Source organism: Myxine glutinosa, chromosome 6, assembly GCF_964187855.1.
Source record: "Myxine glutinosa chromosome 6, kmMyxGlut1.1, whole genome shotgun sequence".
Lineage (NCBI taxonomy): Eukaryota > Metazoa > Chordata > Myxini > Myxiniformes > Myxinidae > Myxine > Myxine glutinosa.
This window is the reverse complement of record NC_136266.1, coordinates 188,923,240-188,950,290: the sequence shown is the minus strand read 5'-3', so window position 1 is coordinate 188,950,290 and position 27,051 is coordinate 188,923,240. Positions and strand designations below refer to the sequence as shown.

The 27,051-nt window shown below is 45.8% G+C and overlaps 1 protein-coding gene and 1 long non-coding RNA gene across 4 annotated transcripts in view; both read right to left on the bottom strand.

The window, feature by feature from the left end:
• The window catches only part of DHODH (dihydroorotate dehydrogenase (quinone)), a 183,178-nt gene that overhangs the window by 138,552 nt on the left and 17,575 nt on the right, over nucleotides 1–27,051 (bottom strand). The window lies entirely within an intron of this gene.
• LOC137429053 (uncharacterized) lies at nucleotides 7,509–19,300 on the bottom strand. Of its 3 annotated transcripts, none has more exons than XR_013623923.1 (4): nucleotides 19,282–19,300; nucleotides 8,461–8,832; nucleotides 8,207–8,302; nucleotides 7,509–7,748 (listed from the first exon to the last, which is right to left on the bottom strand). It is a non-coding gene; the product is annotated as an uncharacterized LOC137429053 (long non-coding RNA). The 3 variants fall into 3 exon arrangements; XR_013623924.1 differs by lacking the exon at nucleotides 19,282–19,300 and having other exon boundaries at nucleotides 8,461–8,602; nucleotides 8,694–12,936; XR_013623922.1 differs by lacking the exon at nucleotides 19,282–19,300 and having other exon boundaries at nucleotides 8,461–12,936.

Below are 27,051 nucleotides of genomic sequence, written 5' to 3'. Positions count from 1 at the left end.
ATGTCTTCAGTTTCGGGGAGGAGATTTAAACGAGAAAGTGTGGATAAAGAAGAAGAAGAAGGAAAAGATTATGTGGTTGATGATGTCGGTGTAATTGACTTTAGTTAGTTTTATTTGTAAATAAATGGAGGAGAGAGTGAAGGCATTCCTTAGGATTCTTTATGTTTTAAAAATAAAGATTGAAATGTATATGTTAAAAACCAAAAAGGTTTTGATACTCTGTCGGAATTTTTCTGATAAACTAGACGACCCATGACCCGTTGGGTCAGTCAGTTTGAATAGATATGAGAATAGAACTAAAGCGAACGCTGGACATCATCAGGGAGATTATTTGGGCCAGCAAGCCATAAGGCTCACCTCTCCAGCGTTCTAAATCACTTATCTGTGACACGTGATTTCGGCCCTTATCTCCGATCACGTGTTTTTTTTTTTTTGTTTGTTTTTTTTAGAAAAAACACGCGACCCATGGACTACCACGATTTTGTTGTCAGAGGACACTTCTGATGACGATGTTCTTTGTCGACGATCCTCCATTTACATAAACTCGCACGTTCTCTTTCCTCTTCCCTCGACTGAGCGCCACATACAGCTGACCATGCTGGAAGACCGGTTTCTCCAGGTAGACCAGCACATTCTCCATAGTTTGCCCTTGCGCCTTATGGATCGTCATTGCGAAGCAGGATTGTATGTGGAACTGGCAGCGCTGCAAAGGGATATCCTCAGCTTCCGACAGATTTAGTCGGATCCGAGGGAGCATTACAGTTTCGCCTTCAAACGTTGAACTTATGATCCTCGCAACTATAATATTTCGAAGCATGTCCTCAACAATCATGCGCGTCCCGTTGCAAAGTTTCGGAGGGTCCAAGTTCCGCATCAAAATGATAGGGGATCCTTTTTTGAGCTCGAGGTTGTGCGGCAGCAATCCCGTGACTTCAACGGAATCTAGAAATTCCGTTGGGAAGTGCGTCGCATCAGTACCCTCAGTCACACTGTTGAACGCAGCATACTCCTTGCTAGCACCAGGGAACCTTGTGATGCATCTTGAATTGATGTTTCGCATCATATCGTTGAGGGGCACTAATATAGACCTTGCTGAAAAAACCTCCATCGGATTGGCGAATGATGGATATATGGTATCGATGCACTCATCGAGCCCACTCGCTGTCAGCAGTATATCCTCTGGCAAATCTATCTCATCATCCGCATTTTTCTCGATTCTATCCTCGCCGATGTCGAGCAAAATTCTTGAAAACTGCCCACTTCCGTCGGTCAGTCGCATATTAGTTCTCAAGTGAAACATTCCAAAGCTCTGCCATAAGTAGCACTTCTTTATGCACGCATTCTCAACATCAGCATCACACCCTCTTTTCACCACGGGCAGAAGTTGACGGAAATCACCACAGCATATCGTCAAGATCCCTCCAAAAGGCTTGTCTTTGTCACATACATCACGCAACGTGCGATCCACAGCCTCGAAACTCTCTCTCCTGATCATAGGACACTCATCCCACACGATGAGTTTTGTACTTCGAAAGAGGTCTGCGATAGTGGAATTTTTATCGATGTTGCATACGCCATCTTCCCTCGGTGTCAGAGGGATTTGGAACCTTGAGTGCGCTGTTCTTCCACCAGGCATGAGGGTAGCAGCTATGCCAGATGAGGCCACCGCAAGGGCAACTTCTCCACTCGCTCTCACTTTAGAGAGAATCAGGTTAATAAGAAACGTCTTCCCTGTGCCTCCAGGCGCGTCAATGAAAATCATTGATGACTGATTCGTGCGGATGCAACCGCACGCAAAGTCATAGACAACTCTCTGCTCATCATTGAGCAGAAGCTGCCTTTCGTCTACGATTCGCTGTTGTTCCTCCGTGTCGTATTGGAGTTCTCTCAGTAGGTGAATGTTGGCAATCCCTTCATGACGAAGAACAGTCGTTGGAGTCGGCAAGTGAAAATGTGCAACAGTTCTGTTCAACAATTGCAGTTTCTGCTGCAAATACGATAGAGCCAAGTCATGATGGCGCTCGTTGATGGCAATATTGGGATCATTTGCAGATCGTCGATGAGCTAGAAGATAATCTTCAGCCATAGCGTCCTTGAAACGTTCCCATAGATCCAATGGATTGTCGACTTCACTTTGTGTGAGGAGCACAATGAACAAATCCCTCATGGGTCTGGGAAGGCGTGTCCTCTCAGCATCCTCCAGAGTCTCGCGCCAGACAGCGTCTCCTTGCAGCAAACCCATTTCTCTGCAAGCGTCTTTGAATGTGGGTAGAATGACATTATCACACGTTCTCAGGACTTCGAACGAAGTCGGCCCTCTCACGTGGTGGAGGAGTAGTCGGAAATAGTACAGGTCACCAGTATGCGGCGAAACAGTGTAAACTCGTCCCAATATGTCATCCTCAAACATTCCAGGGATGCCCTCCACCGGTCTGCCCTGTTTTCTTCGTTGCCATCTCTTCTTGGTCCATGTATAGAATCTCGGAACATCCACGTACAACAGTGTCTTAGCGAAATGGTCAGGTCTGCAAAGATCCATAAACTCTGTCAACGTGGTTTTGGCCATATTGGGATTATTTCTTTGTTCACGAACGTTCCCAGCAAAAAATACCTGTTGTTCATTTGGCAGATGTACTCCTAAACGGATAACCGCCGGCTTCCTGTCATGGACTGAGAATCCAAGAATGGAGGCAACAGCCTCTGAAGGTCCAATGTATCTACCCGTCAAGTACTCCGTTTTCTCGTCGTTTGTGCGCAGTGCATACGTAGCTTGATCGCTACCTTTCATGGCATACTTAATAACATACTTGATCGACTTTATAGAGCAGCATATTTCAACGTTGATGTGGCAATCAAACGTTTTCCGGAGATAGAGATTATGGGGAACAACCCACTGATTTGTAACAGGTCGTCGTTGCCTCCCTTCTTGGTGCCCTTCAAATCCTCCCATTTCTGGGGATCTTCTTCTATATATGGGGTACGAATCGTCTCCGCACCGTGTGTATGGAGCATATGACCGCGGGTATCTGTGTCTGCATGCTCCATTCTTCCAGCATCCAGTTGCTGTGGAACAATATGGACCATGGATCATGTGCTTCAACACCAGTCTGTGTCCCTCTGGATCTTCATCGGGATCTGGTATTTCAGCTTGTACAAATCGATCATAGTCTTGTGGTCTCGGCTTTGAAGCTTCATCGAGCCACAGCAAACAGTGTATGTGAGGGAGACCTCGCTTTTGGTACTCCACACACACAACGTGAGCGATACAGTTCCCGAAGAAGCCTTCTGATCCAGTGAGGTATTTAAGGAACACCGTTTTCTTCAACTCGAACACTCTCGCAATGAGATCCGGTCTGTCGTTCTCACTTTGGTGAGGAAACAGGTTATTGGAGATTTCAGGCCACTTTGGATTACACGTCATAGTGATGAAGTAGGTCGCGTTACCATATTTTCTTACGTACATCATGGCATCTTGACATCGCTCCATCATATACCTCGGCCCCCCTACAAATGTCGATGACAGTAGTACGCGGCGTCCGATGTTGGACAAATCGTCATTGTCATTGAGAGCATCAGTGAAGCCACTGTATGTAGCAGACCTCAGCGATGCCTGGTTCAGTCTTATAAACGCCAATCTTGTGCCTTCCATTTTGGCTGCCATATCAACAAGATACTGCTGGAACAGACGCCCCCCTCTGAGGAGGTAGTTGAACTCATCCTCGTGGTTCATTATTCGGTAGGAGTAGTATTTCATGGCAGTCAATCTCCTGCCATTGGTCATGTTCATTTCGGGCTGCCATCCGTCATCTCCGAATGGGAAGAAGAGAACATACTGGAGTGCGTCGTAAGAACGGTGCAACTCAGAAATACTTTGCAGCGCTCCTCCTCTTGCTTTCAATACAATGTGACGCACTGTAGCTTGAGGATCGACAGTATTCTTCACAACGACACCCACTTCATCAGCGATTTGACCATTGAACCTCCTCTCATGTTCACCAGCTGGTCTCCTGTTGGGATCAATAAGAACGAACGCCTCTGGCAAATTGCCTATTTCCTCGCGTGCCATGCGGAACGAGTGAACGTAAGGATTCACTTGTCTCAGCACGGTCTCTAATGCTCCAACTACATCACGGTGAATACCAGCATTGGTGAGTATCCGCATCCTCAACTGTACGCTGTCATGTGGATCTAAGAAATAAATTTGGAGGAATTTCGGTTGTTCATCCGCATTTGGCAAGAAGGAACCGATACGATGATGTATTTGACCCTGAATTATGACCGATGGGCTCCATGCACCATGCCGAGGAGAAACTTGGCTTCCTCCAAATGATGTCATTTGAAATAGACAGTTGTATTGTCTGATGTTCCTGCGGAATTCGTTCGCTGTGGGTCCATCGCCGGCAAACAGATTGTGTAATTGATGGGGTAAAGGTCCCAGATTTCCCAAGGACACCTTTCCATTCGTGCAGCAAAAATGAGCTGTTTCACCTTGGAAAAGAAGCGCTCTACAATGTGGACAAATCTTGTCCATCGCACCGACGTCAGCAGAAGTGAAATTTCTTGCATTCTGCGCGTTTCTCTGCCTTGTCTCAAGAACTTCCCTTATCCTATCTCTTTCTCGCTGCTCCTGAAGACGCTGTGCCGTCTCCTCTGCAGATTCCGCATCTCTCCTCATACGATCTCTTTCTTGCTGCTCTTGATGGCGCTGTGACGTCTCCTCTGCAGATTCCGCATCCCTTCGCGAGCTGACTCTCTCTCGTTCCTCCTGAAGACGCTGCGCTCTCACCTCCTCCGTCTCAGCACTCCTTCTCATCCTTGCCCTTTGTCTTTGCAGCTGAAGGCGCTGTGACATTTGCTCAGGCGTTTCAGCATGTCGTCTCTTCCTTTGGCTTTCTCGTTGCTGCTGAAGACGTCGTGATCTCCCATCGTCTGTTTCAGCACCCCTCGGAGATACTGCTTCCGCACGAGAACTTGAAGGAATGTTGCTATTCGCGTCCATAGACGTGAGGTGTGATTCGTTGTCCGCGTCCGTAGCACCGTCGGAGGGTTGATACGACATTCTTCCTGCAAATAGTATTGTTTTTGTGCTATCGTTTTGCCGATCATCAAATGACAAATAAATTACATTGTGACAATTAAAGATTTCAAATAAACCTATTTAAAGTGTATGCGCATATAAATAATAAAAAAAAATCGAAGAAATATCTCTCGGTAATTTCCTGAAACATTTTACTTCTGGGTAATAATGTTGAATGAAATAACGAAGATATATACTGTATGCCTGTTATTTTAGGCGGTGTATTTTCGTATATCAAAGTGGCGCGATTTTAAAAATATATCTCTGCAATTTCCCATGTGTGCGTGAATGTTCTCAATTATTTCTTTTACCGAGTCTAAAACCATCGATAAAAATGAAATCAGATGGAAGCGGTAATAATAAAAAAAATCGAAGAAATATCTCTCGGTAATTTCCTGAAACATATTTTTGCCGATCATCAAATGACAAATAAATTACATTGTGACAATTAAAGATTTCAAATAAACCTATTTAAAGTGTATGCGCATATAAATAATAAAAAAAATCGAAGAAATATCTCTCGGTAATTTCCTGAAACATATTTTACTTCCGGGTAATAATGTTGAATGAAATAACGAAGATATATACTGTATGCCTGTTATTTTAGGCGGTGTATTTTCGTATATCAACGTGGCGCGATTTTCTTCCCGTTTTTTTTCAACCGAGTCTAAAACTATGTTAGCGACTGTGAAAAATGAAACGATATATCGAATTTGATTTGAAATAAAGCTGGGAGAGAGAGCAAGACACCACGGGCCTACAAAACAGGCCTCAAAGCTATGCGAATTAATAAAATGGTGGATATTACTACTCTCTCAAAGGGGTAAGCCACGCCCCCGGACCGATCGAATGTTACACACAAACACGCAAGATTTCAATTTTATAATTATATAGATAAATATGAGTTATTGTCTCAAATGTAAAAAGAAAACCAAATCTAAAAATATCTCTTATGTTAAAGCTAAAAATAATAGAGTTTATCAAAAAGGAATATGTCAAGTGTGTGGCTCTAAAAAGTGCCAATTCATCTCTCCTAAAAGAGGAGGAGACATACAAAAGTTTCTGTCAGGAAGTAAATTTACAACAACTGGAATTCCAGGGGAATTACACCTTCCAGGGTATTCTTTCTGTGGTTCAGGAACAAACCTGGATAAAAGATTAGATGAGGCTGACAATCCTAAACCTTGGTCTAAACCTACAAATAGGGTTGACGAAGTGTGTATGAAGCATGATATTGCTTATGGGAAAACCACTACGTTGACTGAAAAACATAAAGCCGACAGAGAAATGTTGTATAATTTGTCTTTGATACAAAATCCAACGTTGAGAGAGAAAGTTGATAGGTTTATTGTGAGAAATTTGATAAATGCTAAATTGAAACTTGGTCTTGGTTATTCCTCAAAAAACTATTAGGCTCTAATGATGTCATCAAGACTGAGGAGCTTTTGGCTGAAGAATTACACAAACCTATAATCACCAAGTTTAAAAGAAGGAAGGTTTATTCCAAAGACACTGACCACATATGGTCTGCTGATTTAATCGAACTAAATAATGATAAGGGATACAGGTATGCTTTAACCGTTATTGATTTGAGGAGTAGATTTGCTTGGGTTATTCCCTTAAAAAATAAAAAGGGTGATACTTTAATGTTAGCCTTCCAACAAATATTTAATAAAAGTCATAGAAAACCAAAGAAGTTATGGACTGATGAGGGAACAGAGTTCTATAACAAAATATTTATGAAATTTCTGAAGGGGGAGGATATTAAATTATACAGCACCTTTAATGAAGGAAAGGCAGTTGTTATTGAGCGTTTTAATCGTACTTTAAAAGAAAAATTATATAAAAAATTCACACAACTCGGTTCTCAACAATGGGTGTATTTAATCCAGAATATTGTTGATAATTACAATAATACAGTTCATTCATCAACAAAATCAAAACCATCAGAAACATTTACAAAATTAGAATATGAAAAGCAGATTAATTTGAGAAAGCCCAAGTTCAAAGTTGGTGATATTGTAAGAATATACAAATGGAAAAGCCATTTTGAAAAAGGTTATACACAAAAATGGACTCATGAATTATTTAAAATCATTGATATAAATTGTAATGGATACAGTCCCTTGGACTTACAAATTAAATGATATGAATGGGGAAGAAATATTAGGGACATTTTATTCACAAGAATTACAAAAAACAAAGCTAATAATTCATTAAACAACATTTCTATTCACCCCACCCAGATTAGCTAATTTAATTAGTGGTAATAATATATAAAAAAATTAAATAAATTAAAAATCATAAGCCACGCCCACACAGACCACACCCATCATCCCCCACCCTCCGTGCACCCCCACCCTTGACCCTTCACCCCCCTCATCCCACCCCCACCTTCCCCACACACAAGGGGAGGGGAGGGGTGGGATGAGGGGGGTGAAGGGTCTTTGGCAGGGGTGCACCTCCCCATTCCCTCCTCCTTTATTCTCTTTTTGTAATTAATAATTAAATAATTGTAAACAAAACAAATATATATAAATAATATTGGAAGCATTAGATTCTTTATATTATTTAAACATTTTTCTTCTTCTTCCCAAAACAAATCATCAATATCTTCCCAACATAAGTTGAAGGTTGGTTCAGCAGATGTCTTCAGGTTTTGAATCTCTTTCTATTAAAGACAAGAGGGGAGAGATATTTATTTCATATTTACGTTCCATGTCAAAGTGTCTTGAAAAGCGCTATACAAAATAAATGTATTATTATTATTATTATTAATATAGGGTCGGATGCCCTTCCTGACACCAACCCTGAATCACTTCTTACGATGCGCAGGGATATGGTGTACCTATTATAAACGGTGAACCACACACATACACATACACACACACATACATACATACACACATACACACACACATACATACATACACACACACACACATACATACATACACACATACATACACACATACACACATACACACATACACACACACACACATACATACACACACACACACATACATACATACATACACACATACATACACATACATACATACACACACATACATACACACATACATACATACATACACACATACACACATACACACATACACACACCTCTAAAAAGTTGAGTTTGGCGTCAATGCTGTCGAGAAGAAAATTTAGGGTATCACACTCATAGGTGTGGTCATCGATCACAACAGGTGTTGTATTCTGTTAAAAAAGAAAGAAAGAAAAAACGTTAATAATTTCTCCTAAAAGATACATTGTATGTATACACAATGATACACAATACACAAAAGATACACAATGAATAAATAAATGTCAGCTCCCGTTTAATGGTGTCATCAGAGAAATGAATAATGAATTACCTGAGACAAACTCCGATGGTGGTTATCTTCTAAGAACGGTGAAACATTTAATTTGTTCCAACCCGTGTTCAATTCGTTGTAAACCTCTTGTGGAACAACTTGAAACTCTGCCAAGACCAGGTCATTTTGAAAACCTGAATTGCTGTAATAAAAAAATATATCATGAGTCATATAAATTTAAATTAATCACATACAAAGCTCACATTAACAGTTTAATTCTGAATGAAACTTACCCTGGTGAGTATTCTTCATCAGAGTAGAGAGTGAAATAAGACATGTTGATGCTCATGTTCTTCGGTTCGTAATGATAAAAACAGCACGGCAACACGACTTTTATAATGTCCAAAATGTATTTTCGGGAACAGAACTCAGCTTTAACATTTCGAGGAAACAGGAAATAAGACAATGAGAAATTCCCAACGTGTCATTTCTTGTAAAGTTAAGCAACATGTCATTTCTTTCATTAATTAAAAAAAGGTTCGAGGTTTATGTATGATGTCTTTTTGTCTTTTATGTCTTTTCAAATAAGAATTATTGAAAAGGCAACTGGTAAAAAAAGTTCACAAAACAAATAAGAGAATTAATTTAAATACTGGTGAGTTGGGTAAAAAAGATGAAAATATTTTTGAGTTGTTAGGATCATTGTTAGGATCATAAACAAATATTTGTAGGGTCGTTGTTTGAGTGGGTCAAAGATGATTCACCAGATGATATTAAGAGTAAAAGGTTAAAAGGTCCATAAGGTCAGAAGGATCACAGGTTCACACAGAAGGACCATTGTTTAAGTGGTCTAATGAATAAGGATAACATGTCAAAAGGTTAGAAGGTTCGTAAAGAACAGGGTGAGAGAAATAGAGGTGTTTTGGGGCAATGAGGGAGGGGAAAAATTAACATGTAAGTGAATGGGGATTTGGGGTGTCCCAGAACCAACATTATTACACTACTGATATATTTATGTATTTATTGAAGGGACAATAGTTAGAACGGTCTTTATAAATACAATGGAGGCCGTTTGATTGCCAAAGGTGGTGGCTGCGATAGCAGTTTTAACAACAAAGTTCAGAGACGAAGGAAATAAAATCAGTTATTCTCTCAGCAAACTCATCTAAACACAGGTTAGCCCTCCAAGCTTGTGCAATTTACACTTAGTTTGAGGAAAGGGAAGCAATACTCTGACAGGATGCCTAAGAGGTGGCACACTTATCTTTGACCTCTCTGTTTTGGGTTTTACTCTACACTGAACAAAACTAACAGGATTATAAATAATTAAATTGATATATGTGGGAAAATTACATGCCTGGACCAGGAATCGAACCCAGGTCCTCTGGAAAACTGTACCAGTGCTCTGCCATCTGAGCTATCTTGGCGGCCCTGACTGAGCACACATATGATTGCCACTCTTTTTCCGTCACTGCTTCCGAGGCACTCGCTGCCAACCATAGGAGCACCAACCATGGGAGCACCATTCCCACATATATCAATTTAATTATTAATAATCCTGTTCATTAATCGAATTGCTTCACTACGCCCCCAGTGGTGTTTATAATAGCAGGCATGGATTTGTCCCCCCATGAAGCGGACATGGATTTTTCCCCCCATTGGTGGAAGACCCTCTCGTGTTCAGGCCGTTGGTGCTCCTATGGTTGGCAGCGAGTGCCCCAATCTCTCTTTGGAGCATTGGCAGCGAGTGCCCCAAAGAGAGTGGCAATCATATGTGTGGGAAAATTGCATGCTCAGTCAGGGTCGCCCAGATAGCTTAGATGGGAGAGATGGGAGAGCACTGGTACAGTTTTCCAGAGGACCTGGGTTCAATTCCTGGTCCGGGCATGTAATTTTCCCACATATATCAATTTAACTAGTAAAAGTACCCGACATTGCTGGGAAACAATGAGTTGTTTCCTGACGGGAATATGATATACGCAAGCTGGGTCCATCATCTAGAGCGAATTTTAAAAACAGATCGCAGGTACAGTGGACTCTGATGCAGTGGGGTGACCCCCTATCTCATGGAAGTATGAATGAAGTTTAAAATTATTATTAAGTTTGTAAGGATTTTCCCGGTTTTCCAACCGGGGGAACTTGTTAGCCAGTGTCTATGACTTTGGGGCGTGTTACGATGACCACGGCAGCACTTGGATCCCAGCTCTACGTCGAGTGGCCCAAATAATCCTCTAGGATTCCGAATAATCCTCTTCCTCAGTATAATAATGGCTCAAAAGGCGTCCTCATGCTCTTCCGGATATGTAAGTATTCGCCCGACATACCGTCCATATGAGTCCTGTGCAGTGCAAATTTTCATTGTGACGACGTCTAAAGAATGGAACATTCCGACTATATAAAGGATACAGCTCAGATGGAAAAGTCCCTGGGAAAAAAATTATGGCCGGTGAATCAGAACATTACATTACACCCTTCTGTCCGGCGAAAACCAAAATTAGTCTTTTGTTCCAACATACAAAATGAAATTTTCAAAATGAAACATTTTAAATAAACGTATTTAATGTGTTTGTGCACATCAATTATTTAAGAGCAGGTTGGACAAACATTGGTCCTTCTCTCATCTAATGTTACCCTGATTTTCCAACAAACATGCACACCTCACAATAAATTAGGTTCAATTTATGTCAAGTAGTGGGATGAATGAATGGAAGATGAGAATGAATGAATGAATGATAGTTTTAAGGCCATTTTTCCCGCTAGAGCGGGGGTTAGCCTTGCGGGCCCCATGACAATCATGGTTCCCTGTTTGAGGCAATGTTTTTATGGCCGGATGCCCTTCCTGACGCCAACCCTTGGTCACGCTCTTCGATGCGCAGGGATACGGTGTACCTATTCTAAATCGGGGTACACACCGTGATCATTCATCCCAGCAAGCTGGTACTCAATTTGCCGACCTCGGAAGGATGACAGGCCAAGTCAACCCCCCTGGCGTTAATTCAGCGATCGACCGGGATTTGAACCCAGGATCCGAGGATCCCATGCCGGCACCCTAACCACTAAGCCAACACCAGGGATGAATGGAAGATGAGAGATGGAATGAATTCCCCATCGATGGAATGAATGGAAGTTTAAACAGGATTACCTTTACTTCCGTATAATAATGATGAATGATGATGAATGATGAATGATGAACTTATAAAATAAGAACGATGAAATATCTCTCGACAATTTCCCGTCTTTGTTATTTGGGCGGTGTATGATAGACTGTGCCACGATTTTTAAATATATTTTGGCAATTTCCCGTCTGTGGCGATACGTGAACGAAGCTCCACCCCTCTCCCCACATTGTTACCCTCGCAGGAGGAGAGGGTATTCCATTTGGGTCCATTTATCTGTTTGTTTGTCTGTCTGTTTGTTTGTCTGTCTGTTTGTTTGTCTGTCTGTTTGTCTGTCTGTTTGTTTGTCTGTCTGTTTGTTTGTTTGTCCGCACAGAATAAATACGATTTTCTCGGCAACCATTGGTCCGATTGACAGGAAAATTCCACCATAAGTGCAGCTCCACCTGTGACATTTTAAATGATAATTATGATGTGATAGGTCACGTGATTCAGCCGCCATCTTAGAAAAACCGAAAAAATTGCACTTCTATAACTCTGAAAGTGCTGCATGGAAAATTTTGAGACATGGCTCATTGTAAATAACTCTCCATGGGGAATAAAATATGTTAATGATGATGTCATAGGTGCCTCCATTATGATGTCATAATTCGACAAGTACAAAACTTCATCCGATCAAGATGAAATTTCTTGAGCATAATCTAGGAATAAATTAGCTTATAAAAAAAGACGTCATCAGTCACGTGGTTCGGCCGCCATATTTGTTTTTAACACAAAAGCCTTAAAAACCACTGAAAACACATCCTGGCGAGGATCTGCAATCTCTGATTGCTCTTTCTTGTTGACTGTATTGTGACTATGTCGAAATTAAATATTTAATCCTGACAACTGTCATCAAATGGAAACGTCCTTGGGGAAAAAGGTTATGGGCTGTGTGTACACCCTTCTGTCTGGCGAAAACCAAAATGTCTATTTTCGTTACAGCATACATGATACAAAATGACATTTTTTAAATTAAAGATTTCAAATAAACTTTAAAGTGTACATGCACATAACTTATAAATTAAGAATGAAGAAATATCTCTCGGCAATTTTCCGTCTGTGTTATTAGGGCGGGATATGATATCCCGTGCCGATCTCAGCAACTTCCCGTGTTTTTTTTTTTTTTTTTTTTTTTTTTTTTTTTTTTTTTTTTTTTTTTTTTTTTTTTTTTTTTTTTTTTTTTTTTTTTTTTTTTTTTTTTTTTGTATACTGAATCGAGGCTCGTGAAAGAGCTAACATTTATTTCACAAACAAATCAACCAGACAAACAAAATATACAAAAAGAGGGAGCGGAAGACAAGATGGGGAGAGAAAGGGAAGCACACAACCACAACATTTGAGAGCAGGGAGAAGTGTGGGAGGGAGAGGGCTTGGGGGCAGGAGGCGTGGGAAGGGGGGGGGGGGGGGGTGGGAGAAGTATAAAACACAAGGGTACCGAAATTAGCGGGGGTAGAAAAGATCAAGGTTTTGGATGGGGGAGGATAAGAGATGGTGGTAAACAGCTGTTTTAAAGACCTGGAGGGTGGAGTGGGATTGAAGAGAGTGCGGGAGTTTGTTCCAGAGGCGGGAGAAAAGAGGAATGAAGGAGTGAAGGTGAGCAGAAAGTCTTGATTTTGGCAGTTTAACCATAAGAGGGTTGCAGGCAGATCTTGTGCGACCTGTAGGAATATTTGGGGGACAGAGCCCAGAGAGGGCTGGGGGGGCAAGGCCAGAGAGGAGTCGGTAGAACACAGAAAGACCACCAACCTGCCTGCGGTGAGTGAATGAAAGGCCCTTGGAGTTAGCTTCATCGCGGGAGATTCCAATGATTCTGAACGCTTTGGTTTCAACAGCGTGAAGACGGGCTAGGTGTGAGGCAGGAGCGAGCACCAGACGAGAGGGGAGAGCAGTATTCCATAGAGGTGCGGATGAAAGCCTTGTATGTGGTGAGGAGCTCAGGTGTGCCAAGGAAGGACTTCGCATGACGGAGGATGCCCAGTCGGCGACTGGCTTTGGAGGCCAGATTTGAAATGTGGTTTTCCCAGGAAAGATCATGGCAAATAGTGAGACCCAAAAGCTTGAGTGACAGAACTTCTTGGAGAGGATTATTCAGAAAGTGGATGGGAGGGTTTTCCAGTCAGTCTTTTCGGAGAGACATCGTAAGAGTGTGAGATTTATCAGGATTGAAAGACATGTTCCATTTGTTTGCCCAGTCTGTGATTTTGTCCAGGTCTGCAGAGAGTGAGGAGGCTGCAGACTGCCGATCTGAGGGATGAGGAATGGAGCGACAGAGAGTAAAGTCGTCAGCAAAGAGATAGAGAGGATTTTCAAGAGAGTCAGAGAGATCATTGATGAAGACCAGAAAAAGCACAGGGCCCAGAACACTACCTTGGGGAACTCCAGCCTGAACAGGAAGAGGAGATGAGAGAAACCCATTCAGGGCCACACGTTGACTACGACCAGAGAGGAAGCCCGCCAGCCATGCGTGGAGATTTCCATGGATACCAAAGGAGGAGAGTTTGGTGAGCAGAGCAGGGTGCCAGACCGTATCGAAGGCACGTGAAAAGTCAAGGGAGACGGCTATAATTTCCTGTTTGGCGTTGAGGACCTCCATCCATTGTTGAGAAAGCAGAAGCAGCATGTCCAGAGTAGAGTGACCAGGTCTGAAACCAAATTGATGATCAGAGATCAAGCCATTGGAGAAGGGGAAAGATTTCATATCTGAAGCAATGATGGATTCCATGACTTTGCTGATAATTGGGAGAAGGCTGATTGGTCTGTAGTTGCTGGGATCTGTTTTTGCACCTTTTTTGTGCAAAGCGGTGATGTTGGCTGATTTCCAAGCAGATGGCAGATGACCTTGAGGAAAAGAGAGGGTGAAGAGAACAGAAAGAGGGAGTGAAAGAGCGGAAGCACATGATTTTAGGACCCGTGGGCTGATGCCGTCAGGACCAGTTGCAGAATCAGAGTCGAGGGTTGACAGAAACTTTTCCACCTTGTCAGGAGGAAAGGACACAGAGTCCAGGAGCAGCTGGGTACGACTGGGTACAGTGGGTACAGAGAGGGATGGGTTTGGGACACAAGATTTAGAGGCAAACACAGAGTTGAGGCATTCAGCTTTTTCACGTGCGGAGTCAGCCGTTAAGCCGTTTGAGGTGAGGGAGGGGATGGAGGGGGAACAAACACCAGAAACAGATTTGACCAGACGCCACCAGGATTTGGAAGAGGGAGACAGATAAGAGAGTTCGGTCTTGAGAACGGTGAGATATTGTTTCCTGGCTCTCCTGAGGGTGGACACACACTTGTTTCGGGCTTTGTGAAAGGAAATGAGATTTCCTTCCGTTGGGTTTGCTTTCCAGAGACGAAAGCAAGTTGTTTCAGGGCAACAGCCTCACCACAAGATTCCGTGTACCATGGACGGGAGGAAGGGTATGACAACTGAAGACGAGATGGGATAAATCTGTGCATGAGAGAGAGCAATTTACTTTGAAATAATTCCCAGGATGAGTTGATGTGAGAGGCGGTAGAGATGGGAGACCAGTCCAGATGATTGAAGGCTGCTTGAAGACCGTGCCAGTTGGCCTGAGTGAAATGCCAGACTCGTCGACGCTGAGGAGGCTCTCTGAGAATGGTCAGAGAGATGTCCACTTTGACAAGCACATGATCAGATGAGCCGATTGGAGCAGAAGAAGAGCAGCAGAAATTTTCAGGGAAGTTTGTCATAACCAAATCCAGAAGAGAAGATGCTCCGTTGACTGAGATCCGGGTCGGGAAATTGACAGATTGTGTCAGTCCCAGTGAGTCGCAGAAGTCCTTTGCTGAAGAGCCATGGCTGGTGAGAGAGGTACCCACACCCAGCCAACTGGCATGGTGACAATTGAAATCACCACATATGAGGAAGAGAGAGTTGGGATGGGTAGATAGAAGTTGGTCCATATTATCAGACAGCGAGATGTAGATGGAGTCATCGCTGTTTGGTGGACGGTACAATACACATATGAACAAAAGGTGGGAGCGAAGGGGAAGCCGTAGCCAAAGGTATTCCTGGGGGTGAGGTGGAGAGAGGGCAGTGGAGGGCGAGTGAGGAAGAGAGTTTTTTATAAAGATAGCAACCCCACCTCCAGGACGAGGCTCAGGTCTATCATACCGGAAGAGGGAGTAACCTGGGAGAGATACCAAGGCATCAGAGACATCATGAAGGAGGAAAGTTTCTGTTAAGCAGTTCACATCTGGTTTGTCAGAAGCAACCTGTATGGAGAGATCAGTCAAGTTTGAGCGAAGGCCCCGGATGTTTGAGGTCCATACCGTTAATGAAGAGGAAGGGGGAGCATGGGGTCCAGAACAGGGGGGGGGGAAGGGTAGGGTAAGATGTGGAAGAGGAGGAAGAGGTAGGGAGAGCTGTTGAAGGTGTGTCAGAGATTTCAGAGATTTCAGAATAGCTTGGAGAAAGGGAAGAATGGGGCGGACAAAAGGTTTGATGGAGATTGGGTGAGGCACAGTGAGGTGTTATTTGAGGAGGAGGAAGAGCGAGGCAGAAGGTTGGGGGAGATGAAGGTGAAAGTTGGAAGGGGGAAGAAGCAGGGAGGATGCTTTGAGGAGGAGGGGTGAGAGGGGAGTCTAGGAGGGGAGGAGCGAGGGAGAGTCTCGGAGGGAAGGGGTGTGGGGGGAGTTTAGGAGGGAGGGGAGGGAAGGGGCAAGGGGGGAGATTTGAAAGGGATGGGTGATGGGGAGGATTTGGAGGGGAGGGGTGAGATTGGATTTTGAAAAGTGTATGATTCATGGGAAACGAACATTTTTTGCAAAATGAGTTTGAGACCTTCGAGTCAAAAATATGTTTGAGGACACTGAAGGAGGGGTGGAGTTCTGGATAGTTTAGGGAACGTAGAAAGGAGGAACTGTAAGAGATGGTATTATATATATTTTTTGGAATGAATAGATTTGGTGAGCAAGACGAAAGCATCCTTTTGTAGGAAAAGAAGAAAAGGGTGTTATAATATATGAGAGAAAATAGTTGTTCAGGGGAGAGATTATACATTTCTAATCACGTGATCGCGTGATCGCGAACAAAGAACGAACGAACAAAAAAGAACAACAAATAAACGAATAACACCTGGGAAGGAAATATTATTTTGGGGTTTTTTTTTTTTGAGTAGAGATATTAAACAAGGAGGTATGGGGTGAACGACTGGGACGAACCAGAGAACGAAAATAAATGCAGCGCATTCGACGAATCGCTGAGAGAAAAACAAAACCACAAGGTTGGAGACGGTACGGTAGCCAAGCCTACGAGTACTAGGCCGCAGAATACTCGATACGCATTAACCGACGATTGTGTATACATGTACGAAAAATTAGCACCGAAAATTTTCCAAAAGGTACGCTATAGGTACATACACCGAAAGATAGATACAGTCTCGACAAAAACACAATTGAGAAGGATCACTTAGCTTCGAAAGCGTGAGCGCATGGAACAGCTTCGAAAAGACGTGACCTCGCCGTGATCTCGCGAGATCTCAATCCAAAGTCTCAAAGTGTGTACATTCTCAAAGATCTCAAAGTGTGTACATTTTCTCAACTATTGCTGAAACCGAGTCTAAAACCACGATAAAAATGAAATCAAATGGTGAATTAGAGTCGAGATAAAGCCGTGAGAGAGTCTCAATGGACTTTATGTTACAGGCCTTTGAAAATGCATTTTGTTCTATAAACGGTAACCTTCATCGAATTTTATTCTTTTTTTGCAACCAAGTCTAAAACCATGTTAGCGACTGTGAAAAATGAAATGAGATATCGAATTAGAGTTGAAATAAAACTGAGAGAGAGAGAAAGAAACCGCGGGCCTAACAAAAGAGGCCTCAAAGCTATGCAAGTAAACAAAATGGTGGATATTTGTTTTTGAAGCCTCTCCCAGACCGGGTGTAGCCACTCCCCCGACCAGACAGACAGAATCACAGAATCACATATGGAGAATATATGGAGAATACATATATATATATATATATATATATATATATATATATATATATATATATATAATATATATAATATATATATATATAATATATATATATATATATATATATATAATATATAATATATATATATATATATAATATATATATAATATATATATAAATAATATATATATATATAATATATATATATATATAATATATATATATAATATATATATATATAATATATATATATATATATATATATATATATAATATATATATATATATATATATATATATACACAGTGAAACCTTGACTTACGAGTGCACCAACTTACGAGTTTTCCGAGATACGAGCCGTCGCTCGGGCGGTTTTTTGCTTTGTGATGCGAGCCGAGATCTGAGTTACGAGCTTACGCCACCCGCCACTAGGTGGCCCAACGAGCGTTCAGGTCACATGGTTATCTTGCCGTGCAAGCATCTCTGCCGTATATCGCTGCTGCTTTGTTTTCGCATTTTTGTTATTTTGGAAAATTTCTTAGTTTTAACCATGGGTCCTAAGAAATTGAGTGCCAAGGGCAGTGCTGAGAAGAAGAAGAGGATGATGTGCTTGGATATAAAACACGCATTCGTCGAAAAACATGAGCGAGGTGTGAGTGTTGTCGACTTGGCGAGGCAGTACGATCGTAGTACTTCTACGATATGTACGATTTTGAAGCAGGAGTCGTCGATAAAGGCTATAACGCCAGCCAAGGGCATTAAGATTATTTCAAAGCTCCGGACCTCTGTCCATGAAGAGATGGAGAAGTTGTTGTTTGTGTGGTTGACGGAGAAGCAGCTCGCAGGAGATACCGTGACCGAGAGCATCATCTGTGAGAAGGCACGAGACATTTACGGGGATTTGGTGCAGCAGACGGCGGGAACATCAACGGACGAGGCATCGGAAGAGTCATGCAAAGCCAGTCGGGGATGGTTTGATAATTTAAAGAAGAGGACCGGCATTCACTCCGTCGTCAGGCATGGTGACTGGTGAGGCAGCAAGCTCGGATGTGAAGGCAGCTGAAGATTTTATTATAACTTTTGCCAAACTGATAGAAGCCGAAGGATACATCCCCCAGCAAATCTTCAACTGTGACGAGACAGGGCTCTTCTGGAAAAAGATGCCGAGGAGGACGTATACAACGGCAGAGGAGAAGAGCATGCCAGGCCACAACTTGTTCAGAGTGCCGGCGATAGCTCGCCTTCTCTTTGTGGAAGACACGGTGAGATCCTTAACATCCAACAACTAATGGGACGCAAACGGGGTGCCCAGTTTAGCGGTACACACATTGATGAATCACCCTGCCTGTGAAACACCGACATGACAGGAATCCCATGACAGGTCGGGATTCAAACCCAGGCTGGACAGTTTAGAGTCAAGTGTGCATACCTCCAGTCCAGGCCATTCTGCCAATTTGTATGCTGCATACAGGTGAAATATAAAGCGATATTTATTTATATATATATATTTATATATATATAGAGATATTTATATATTTATATTTCAAAAAAAATTGGTGTGGTTTTTGGGGGGCTGGAACGGATTAATAGCATTTCAATTCATTTTAATGGGGAAATTTAATTTGAGAAACGAGCAAATTGAGTTACGAGCTCGGTCACAGAACGAATTAAACTCGTAAGTCAAGGTTTCACTATATATATATATATATATAGATAGATAGGACAGATAGATATTTATAATCCTGTTTATTAATATAATTTACATTTTTCTTCAATGGTTGATATACCTTGTTCCAGCGAGGTAGCTGATCAATTGTTCATCTTTTTGATACTCATGCCAAACTTTGCATCGAGGATAGGCGTTGCCAAGCTGATTACCTCCGCCACTGAAGGTTTTCACACTGTTTGTCTGTCTGTCTGTCTGTGAGGAGGATATTTCAAAATGTTATGGACAGATTCAGACAAAACTTGGTGGACAGGTTGGGTGTGTGCTGATGACGAATCGATTCGATTTTAGTGAAGACCCAGATACGAAATTTTTTAAAGCGATTCCTCACCATTGAGACAATGCCAAAACGATATATGGCATGATATTTCCAAATGTTATGGACAGATTCGGACTGTTGATTTGCTGGGTGGGGGAGAACCAGTTGCAGAGGTGAAACCCCCTAGCCCAGGCACAGGCTGCAGGCCATTGCCATGCCATGCAGGCACCAGGCACAGACCGATCACAGACAACGCAGTTGTTCGTGAGCTACTGAAGCGTTCCGAGGCAGCAACTGCTGAGGTGGGTCAGAGATGGGTCCTGAATACATTTGATCTGGGTGTCTGCATGAAAGCCCTTCCCATCATCTGGCGCTGGCCAAATGAATTTGCTAGTCATGTAGTAACGATTGGACCCTTCCACACATCCATGAACTACATCGGGATGCTCACTGGACACAAGATGCGTGGTTCTGGATATGCAGAGATTCTCTTTGAGGCACAACTAGTAACAAGTGGATCTCTCAAAGGTGTTCTCAGTGGAAAGGCCTACGCAAAGTCCCTCTTTTGCCTCAAAACAGTGTGTGAGGCAATGGAGAGGCTGTTGATGGAGAGATTCACTGAGGAGGAGAACATCATGATCTCTGACCCTGCTGTGCTTCTCAGAATGACCCAGTCTTGCAACCGAGAGCACCTCGATGAAGCCCTCAAAGACCCCTCAACTCTACTCCTCATCAAAAATTTGCATAAAATTTGCATAATTTTGCATAAAATTTGCAGCAGTAATTTGCATAAAAATGGTATGTGGGACATTTTTTCAGCTTGGGGCCATAGCTAGTCATTTTCTACACATTTTTTCCAATCTAGAAACACTGATTAGAAGTATATCTCCGGGGGGTGCAGGGGGACCTAGTCTTCCTACTAGACTAATGTGGATGAGTTGGTTAGGCAACAAGAACAAGCCGATTAGATTTTGGTTCAGGTCCGAATCCAGATCCAGCCTATCAGTGGGATACAAAACGTAAACTGTTCAGCCTGGCAGAGGTGTGCGTGTGGTTCTCGGTAATTTATGATATGGTGCCATTTTCAATTTGCGTTATCTTGTGCTACAGGGTTGTTTAAAAAAAGCAGATAAAATCATAAAAACTGAAATTTGAGACAACCCTTCATGTCCACCATTGTAAATTAACCGGTTAACTGATAATTATAAATTAACTGATGCAGTAATCATAAGATTATGCCTATGGGCTTTAAATGAGGCCAATATGATAGACATTAAATCCTAAAGATCTACTTCTACCAACAATTAGTAAAACAAACTAGAGAGCTCGTAGAACACTTTACCCCGCACAATCTTGAGAAAAAATGGCATGGGCGGGGTCTGTGAGCGGAAAATGTGATTGGTCGAGATGATGTAAAATGTCGTAATATTTTGTCCAAGTACTGCTAAACGGAACGTTTGTGAAAGTGCCAAAACGACGATTTGTGTTCTACAGTGTTCAAATATACAATTCAATTTAATTAAAATAAAAATTTTCAAGGTTGTTGAGAAAAAACATTTTTAGGAAGTTTACCGCTGTTGGTGTCTTTTACACCACCTTGTCAAACACATTACCATTAGTTATTTGTTTGGGCCTGTTGTTTGTGTCCTTTATGATGTCCTTAAAAACTAATGTTTTTATGACATCTTGTTTGGAACGATTTTCAATTTTGTTTGACTGCTAGATAGGCAGACATACTAAAATACATTCTGACTCCTCTCTGTGCATGTACGATCAGGACAAGATTCCGTATAATTTGCCAAATTCAGAGTCAAAGTATTGCTAAACTACAGGTTCATGTTCTGATTTGTGTTCCAAATATACGAGTAACATTCAATTGAAATCAAGTTGTTCCTCAATCATAAACTGATGTTTTTAGATGGAAAGATGGACTGACATTGACCAATTGCTTAACCCACTTTTCACTTTGCTCGCACGGGGGAAATACCTTCTCATTGGCCCAATACGGTTGAGCAATGGTATTTGTTTGTTGCATCCACTATGTCTGAAGATAAAGCAAAATAGTGAAGTTCAGAATTTTGTTAAATACTACCCTCTGGTGGTTGATGGTTCTGCACATGTCATTTTCCCGAAGAAGGCGAGTATTTTTTTACGGTGGACAGAAGAGATGCCATTACATAAAGCTCCACAATGCCACTTTTGGTGCGTTCTTGTTGAGGCCCACAATCAAGGGCTCTGTTGCACTGTAATGTTCAGCAAATACTGACAATAGATTGTGCCTCCATTACAACGAGTGCCTCAGAGTTATCTGTGTCATGCGAGGGAGGCAGAAAGCATGGAAATAACACCGTACACAAAGAAGTGTTATGCCGGTGATCGCGGTGCTTTTCGATGTAGTAATTGCAATTAATGCGAATAATGTAGTAATTGCTAATACACCACCTTATCCAACACGTTAAGTTAGTTCTTTTTACCTGTTGTTTTTGTCCTTGATGACATCCTTAAAAATAGTAAGTTTGTGGTGCTGTGCACACACGACTCGATTGCCAGAGAGGTAGGCCACAACGGGTTGGTACAAACAAAGAGTCTTTATTAAGCGCTCGCACTTCAGCACTGGGCGGGCTCGAGCTTAGAGCCCGCATATATGTCCCGAGGCCACTCCTTGTCCCCGGGCGTGGCCGATCGGTCGAAAGGCGGGGCGGGCATGCGTTTTCGTTCCCCGCCTGGACGCTTGCGCCACCCACTGGTGCGCGGAATTATTGTCCCTTGTGCCCGCCACATGCGCCCCCCCAGGATTCCCGCGCACCTCAAGGGTGAGTTTGCGGGGAAGCCGGATGACCCGGCCGAAACGCCCCCTGGCGATGGGTGCAGGGCTGGGGGGTAGCTGGACGGCGGGGCTGGGGGGCCCCAGGGGTCCGACCGCCGGGGGGCGGCCTCAACGCAGAGGCAGAGCTGCTTGCGGGGGGTGGTCCAGATCGAGGTGGGCCGGCTTGAGGCGGTCCACGGAGATGCGATCCGGGGCACCGCCGATGTCGATGGTGAAATATTTATCCCCGGTCTCCAGCACGCGGAAGGGCCCGTCATACGGGGGCCGTAGCAGTGCCCGGTGGGCGTCGTGCCGGACGAAGACGTACTCCGCCGTGCGAAGCTCCGGGGCGACGCGGGAAGACGGGCAACCGTGGTGTGCCGTCGGCACCGGGGCGAACCTCCGGGCAGTCTCCTGAAGGACGGAGCGCTGTTGCGCCGCGGACCAAGGAGCCGTGGAGTCGGGGATAAATTCACCCGGTACCCGCAGTGGTTGCCCGAAGACCAGCTCCGCAGAGGACGCGAGCAGGTCGTCCTTGGGCGCCGTCCTGAGGCCCAGCAGGACCCAGGGGAGCCTGTCGGCCCAGCTGCCGTCGTGGAGGCTGGCCCGGAGCGCGGCCTTCATCAAGCGATGAAAGCGCTCGCACAGGCCATTGGCCTGGGGGTGGTAGGCCGTGGTGTGGTGTAGTTTAGTTTCACGCCGAGCCCTTGCGCCACCGCGGCCCAGAGCTCCGAGGTGAACTGGGGGCCGCGGTCGGACGAGATGTCCGAGGGGGCACCGAACCGGGCAACCCAAGTGGCGATGAAGGCTTGCGCCACATCAGCCGCAGACGTCGCCGCCAATGGGACGGCCTCCGGCCACCGTGTGGTGCGGTCCACCATGGTGAGGAGGTGGGTGAACCCCCTCAAAGGGGGCAGAGGTCCCACCAGGTCGACGTGCACGTGGTCGAACCGACACTCGGGCACCGCAAACGGGACCAACGGGGCCTGGGTGTGGCGGTGGACCTTTGCGCGCTGGCACGCGAGGCACGTCCTGGCCCAGTCGCGGACGTCCTTCCTGAGGCCATGCCAGACGAACTTCGCTGCGACGAGCTTCTGGGAGGCCTTCGTGCCCGGGTGGGACAGGCCGTGGATGGCGTCGAACACTGGGCGCTGCCAGCCAGCGGGCACAATGGGGCGAGGCCGGCCGAGGGAGACGTTGCACAGAAGGGCCGCGCCCACGGCGTCGAACGGCACCTCGGTGACGTGGAGGCCCGTGACGGCGGTCCGCAAGGCCTGGACGCCGGGGTCGGCGGTCTGTTCCTCCGCCATCCGGGCAGAGTCGATCCCGAGGTGGACCGCGTGCGCGACAGACCGGGAAAGGCAATCCGCCACCGGGTTGTCTTTACCCGCCACGTGACGGATGTCCGTCGTATACTCGGACACGGCAGAGAGGTGACGCTGCTGCCATGCCAACCATGGCTCGGCGACCTTGGCCATCGCGAACACAAGGGGCTTGTGGTCGACAAAAGCCGTGAACGGGCGGCCCTCCAGCAGATGGCGGAAGTGCCTGACCGCCAGGTGAAGCCCGAGCAGCTCGCGGTCGAAGGTGCTGTAGCGGCGTTCGTGCGGGCGAAGCTGCCGGCTAAAAAACGCCAGCGGTTGCCAAGAACCACGCACCCACTGCTCGTGCACCGCGCCCACCGCGTAGTCCGACGCGTCGGTGGTGAGGGCGATCGGCGCATCGGGCGCCGGGTGCGCCAGCATGGTGGCGTTGGCCAGGGCCAGCTTTGCACCTGCAAACGCCGCGGCCATCGGCTCCGACCAGGCGATGTCACCTTTGCCCGGCTTGCCCCGGAGGGCCTCGTGCAGGGGGCGGAGGAGCTGGGCGACGTGGGGCACGAAGCGGTGGTAAAAATTTACCATGCCCAGGAACTCCTGGAGCCCCTTGATTGTGCGGGGTCGCGGGAAATCCCTGACCGCCTCCACCTTGGCCGGTAAAGGGACGGCCCAGTGCCTGGTGACGCGGTGCCCCAAGAAGTCGATGGTGGCGACGCCGAAACGGCACTTTGCGGGGTTGATGATTTGGCCATGCTGGCCCAGGCGTTCGAAAAGCGTGCGGAGGTGGAGCAGGTGTTCCTCCCGGGACGCGCTCGCGACTAGGATGTCATCCAGGTCGACAAAGAGGAAAGGTAAGTCGCGCAAGACGCTGTCCATAAGCCGTTGGAACGCCTGGGCCGCATTCTTCAACCCGAAAGGCATTCGCAGGAACTCGAAGAGGCCGAAAGGGGTGATGACGGCCGTCTTTGGGACATCGCCCGGTTGTACGGGGACCGGGTGGTAGCCCCGGATGAGGTCCACCTTGGAAAACACGGTCGTGTTTGCCAACCGGGCGGAAAAGTCATGGATATGCGGGACCGGGTAGCGGTCGGGGGTGGTGGCATCATTGAGCCGGCGGTAGTCCCCGCACGGCCGCCATCCCCCGCCGGGCTTCGGCACAATGTGCAGAGGAGAAGCCCAAGCGCTGTTGGAGCGCCGTACGATCCCCAGCCGCTCCAGCGTGGCGAACTCCGCTTTCGCCATGGCGAGCTTCGTGGGTTTGAGTCGGCGTGCCCGGGCGTAGACCGGCGGCCCGACCGTGGGTATATGGTGCTCCACCCCGTGTTTAACGGCCACCGCTGAGAAGGTGGGCCGCGTGAGTGCCGGGAAACTGGCTAGGAGGCGGGTAAAGTCGTCCGTTGCCGGAAGCGTGCAAACTAAACGCGCCGGGACGGAACCTTCCAGCAAGCCGCTTGGCAAGCCGCTCAACGAGCCGCTCAGCAAACAAGCGAGCGAGCTGAAGGTTTCGGCCTGGACGAAACGTCTGCGCTTCACGTCGACCAACAGCCCATGCGCACATAGGAAGTCCGCGCCCAGCAGGGCCATTGGCACGCTGGCAGTCAAGAATGACCATTGAAAGCGCTGCCCTCCGAACCGCAGTGAGAGGCAATGCTTCCCGAATGCGCGGATGGGTGTACCGTTGGCGGCAAGCAAAGCGGGGCCCCGGCCCGCGGCTTGCTTATCGGACGTGGAGGCGGGGAGGACGCTTACCTGCGCTCCTGTGTCGCAAAGGAAACGGCGCACGGACAAGGTGTCCGTGATGAACAGGAGGCTGTCGGAATGGCCGCTACGGCAGCCCGTAAACCGACCGCGTGTCGCAGGCCGCGAAAAACTTGTCAGCCTCTCCGGCCAGGGCGCGGGGTTCCGTGATTTTGGAACCGGCCAGCGTGAGGCGCACCTGTACAGGTAGCTGGCGGAGGAAAAGTGCGCGAAACAAGAAATCCGGGCGCTGGTCTCCAAGCAGCGACAGCATGTAATCCATCCGGACGGATGGTCGTGTGTCGCCGAGGGCGGGAAGGTCCAGGAGGCGGTCGGCCCGTTCGATCTCCGTGAGCCCGAACGTGGCGAGGAGGAGATGTTTAAGCGCCTCATACTTGTTGTCGCCCGGCGGGTGCCGAAGGATGCACACGACTCGGGCGGCAGTGCCGGGCCCGAGGGCGGCGACCACGTGGTAGTACCGGGTCTCGTCTGCCGTGATGCCTCGGAGCTGAAATTGAGCTTCGGCCTGCACAAACCAAACGTCGGCTTGTGCTTCCCAAAACTCCGGGAGTTTGACGGCGACGGCGTTGGTAGCCATGGCGCGTTCGGGGGTCAGCGACGGCTGAACCAATCGGGGTCACCAGTGTGGTGCTGTGCACACACGACTCGATTGCCAGAGAGGTAGGCCACAACGCGTTGGTACAAACAAAGTCTTTATTAAGAGCTCGCACTTCAGCACTGGGCGGGCTCGAGCTTAGAGACCGCATATATGTCCCGTGGCCACGCCTTGTCCCCGGGCATGGCCGATCGGTCTAAAGGCGGGGCATGCGCTTTCGTTCCCCGCCTGGACGCTCGCGCCACCCACTGGTGCGCAGAATTATTGTCCCTTGTGCCCGCCACAAGTTTCGTTTTGGAATCACTTTCAATTTTGGTTTACTGCCAGACAGATCGAGTAAAACAACTCTCACTCCTCTCTGCACGTGCACGATCAGAACAAATTCAGAACCAAAGTATTTGCTAAACTACAGGTTCATTTTCCGATTCATGTTCCGATTTGTGTTCAAAATATGACATTCAATTAAAATAAATTTGTTCCTCGATCATAAACTGACGTTTGCAGACAGACAGACATGTGAACAAATTGCTCAACCTAACTTCGAGCTTCACATGCGCAGGCACATTCAGTACTTGGCAACATGCCAAATCTACCTGAAGGTTCGTCTTCGCAAACCAAATGAATTGCTGGAGGTTTTTACAGCAGAATTTGGAAGTCTGGTAGATGGAGAATGTGCCACACATGGTTCAGAGGCACAATAGTGTGGGTTTTTTTTGGAGATTTGTGGCTGGATTGCATTGGATCCTGGAGTTACTACAATACAGGACATAAAGCAGGAAAATTAATTCATTAAAATTGCAGGACATAAAGCTATTTTAAGCAAAGACCACTGAAGATAAAAATTGATCAACTCTCACAGCAGGTTGCCCACCTTCAGTGTGATGTTAATGTGATTATGCAACATTCACCATATTGTTGCGGTTTTGAGAATAAAGGATGACACCCCCCCCCCCCCCCCCCTCGTAGGTAGACACACCACAACATGACGCCTCACGATAGTTCAGTTATTTCTTAGTGAATGTAAGGTAGTCTCCTTTCCTGTGTTAGTTTTGTGTTGAGCAGGCCCGTGAGTAGGGTGGTCGTTTGGTGCTAGC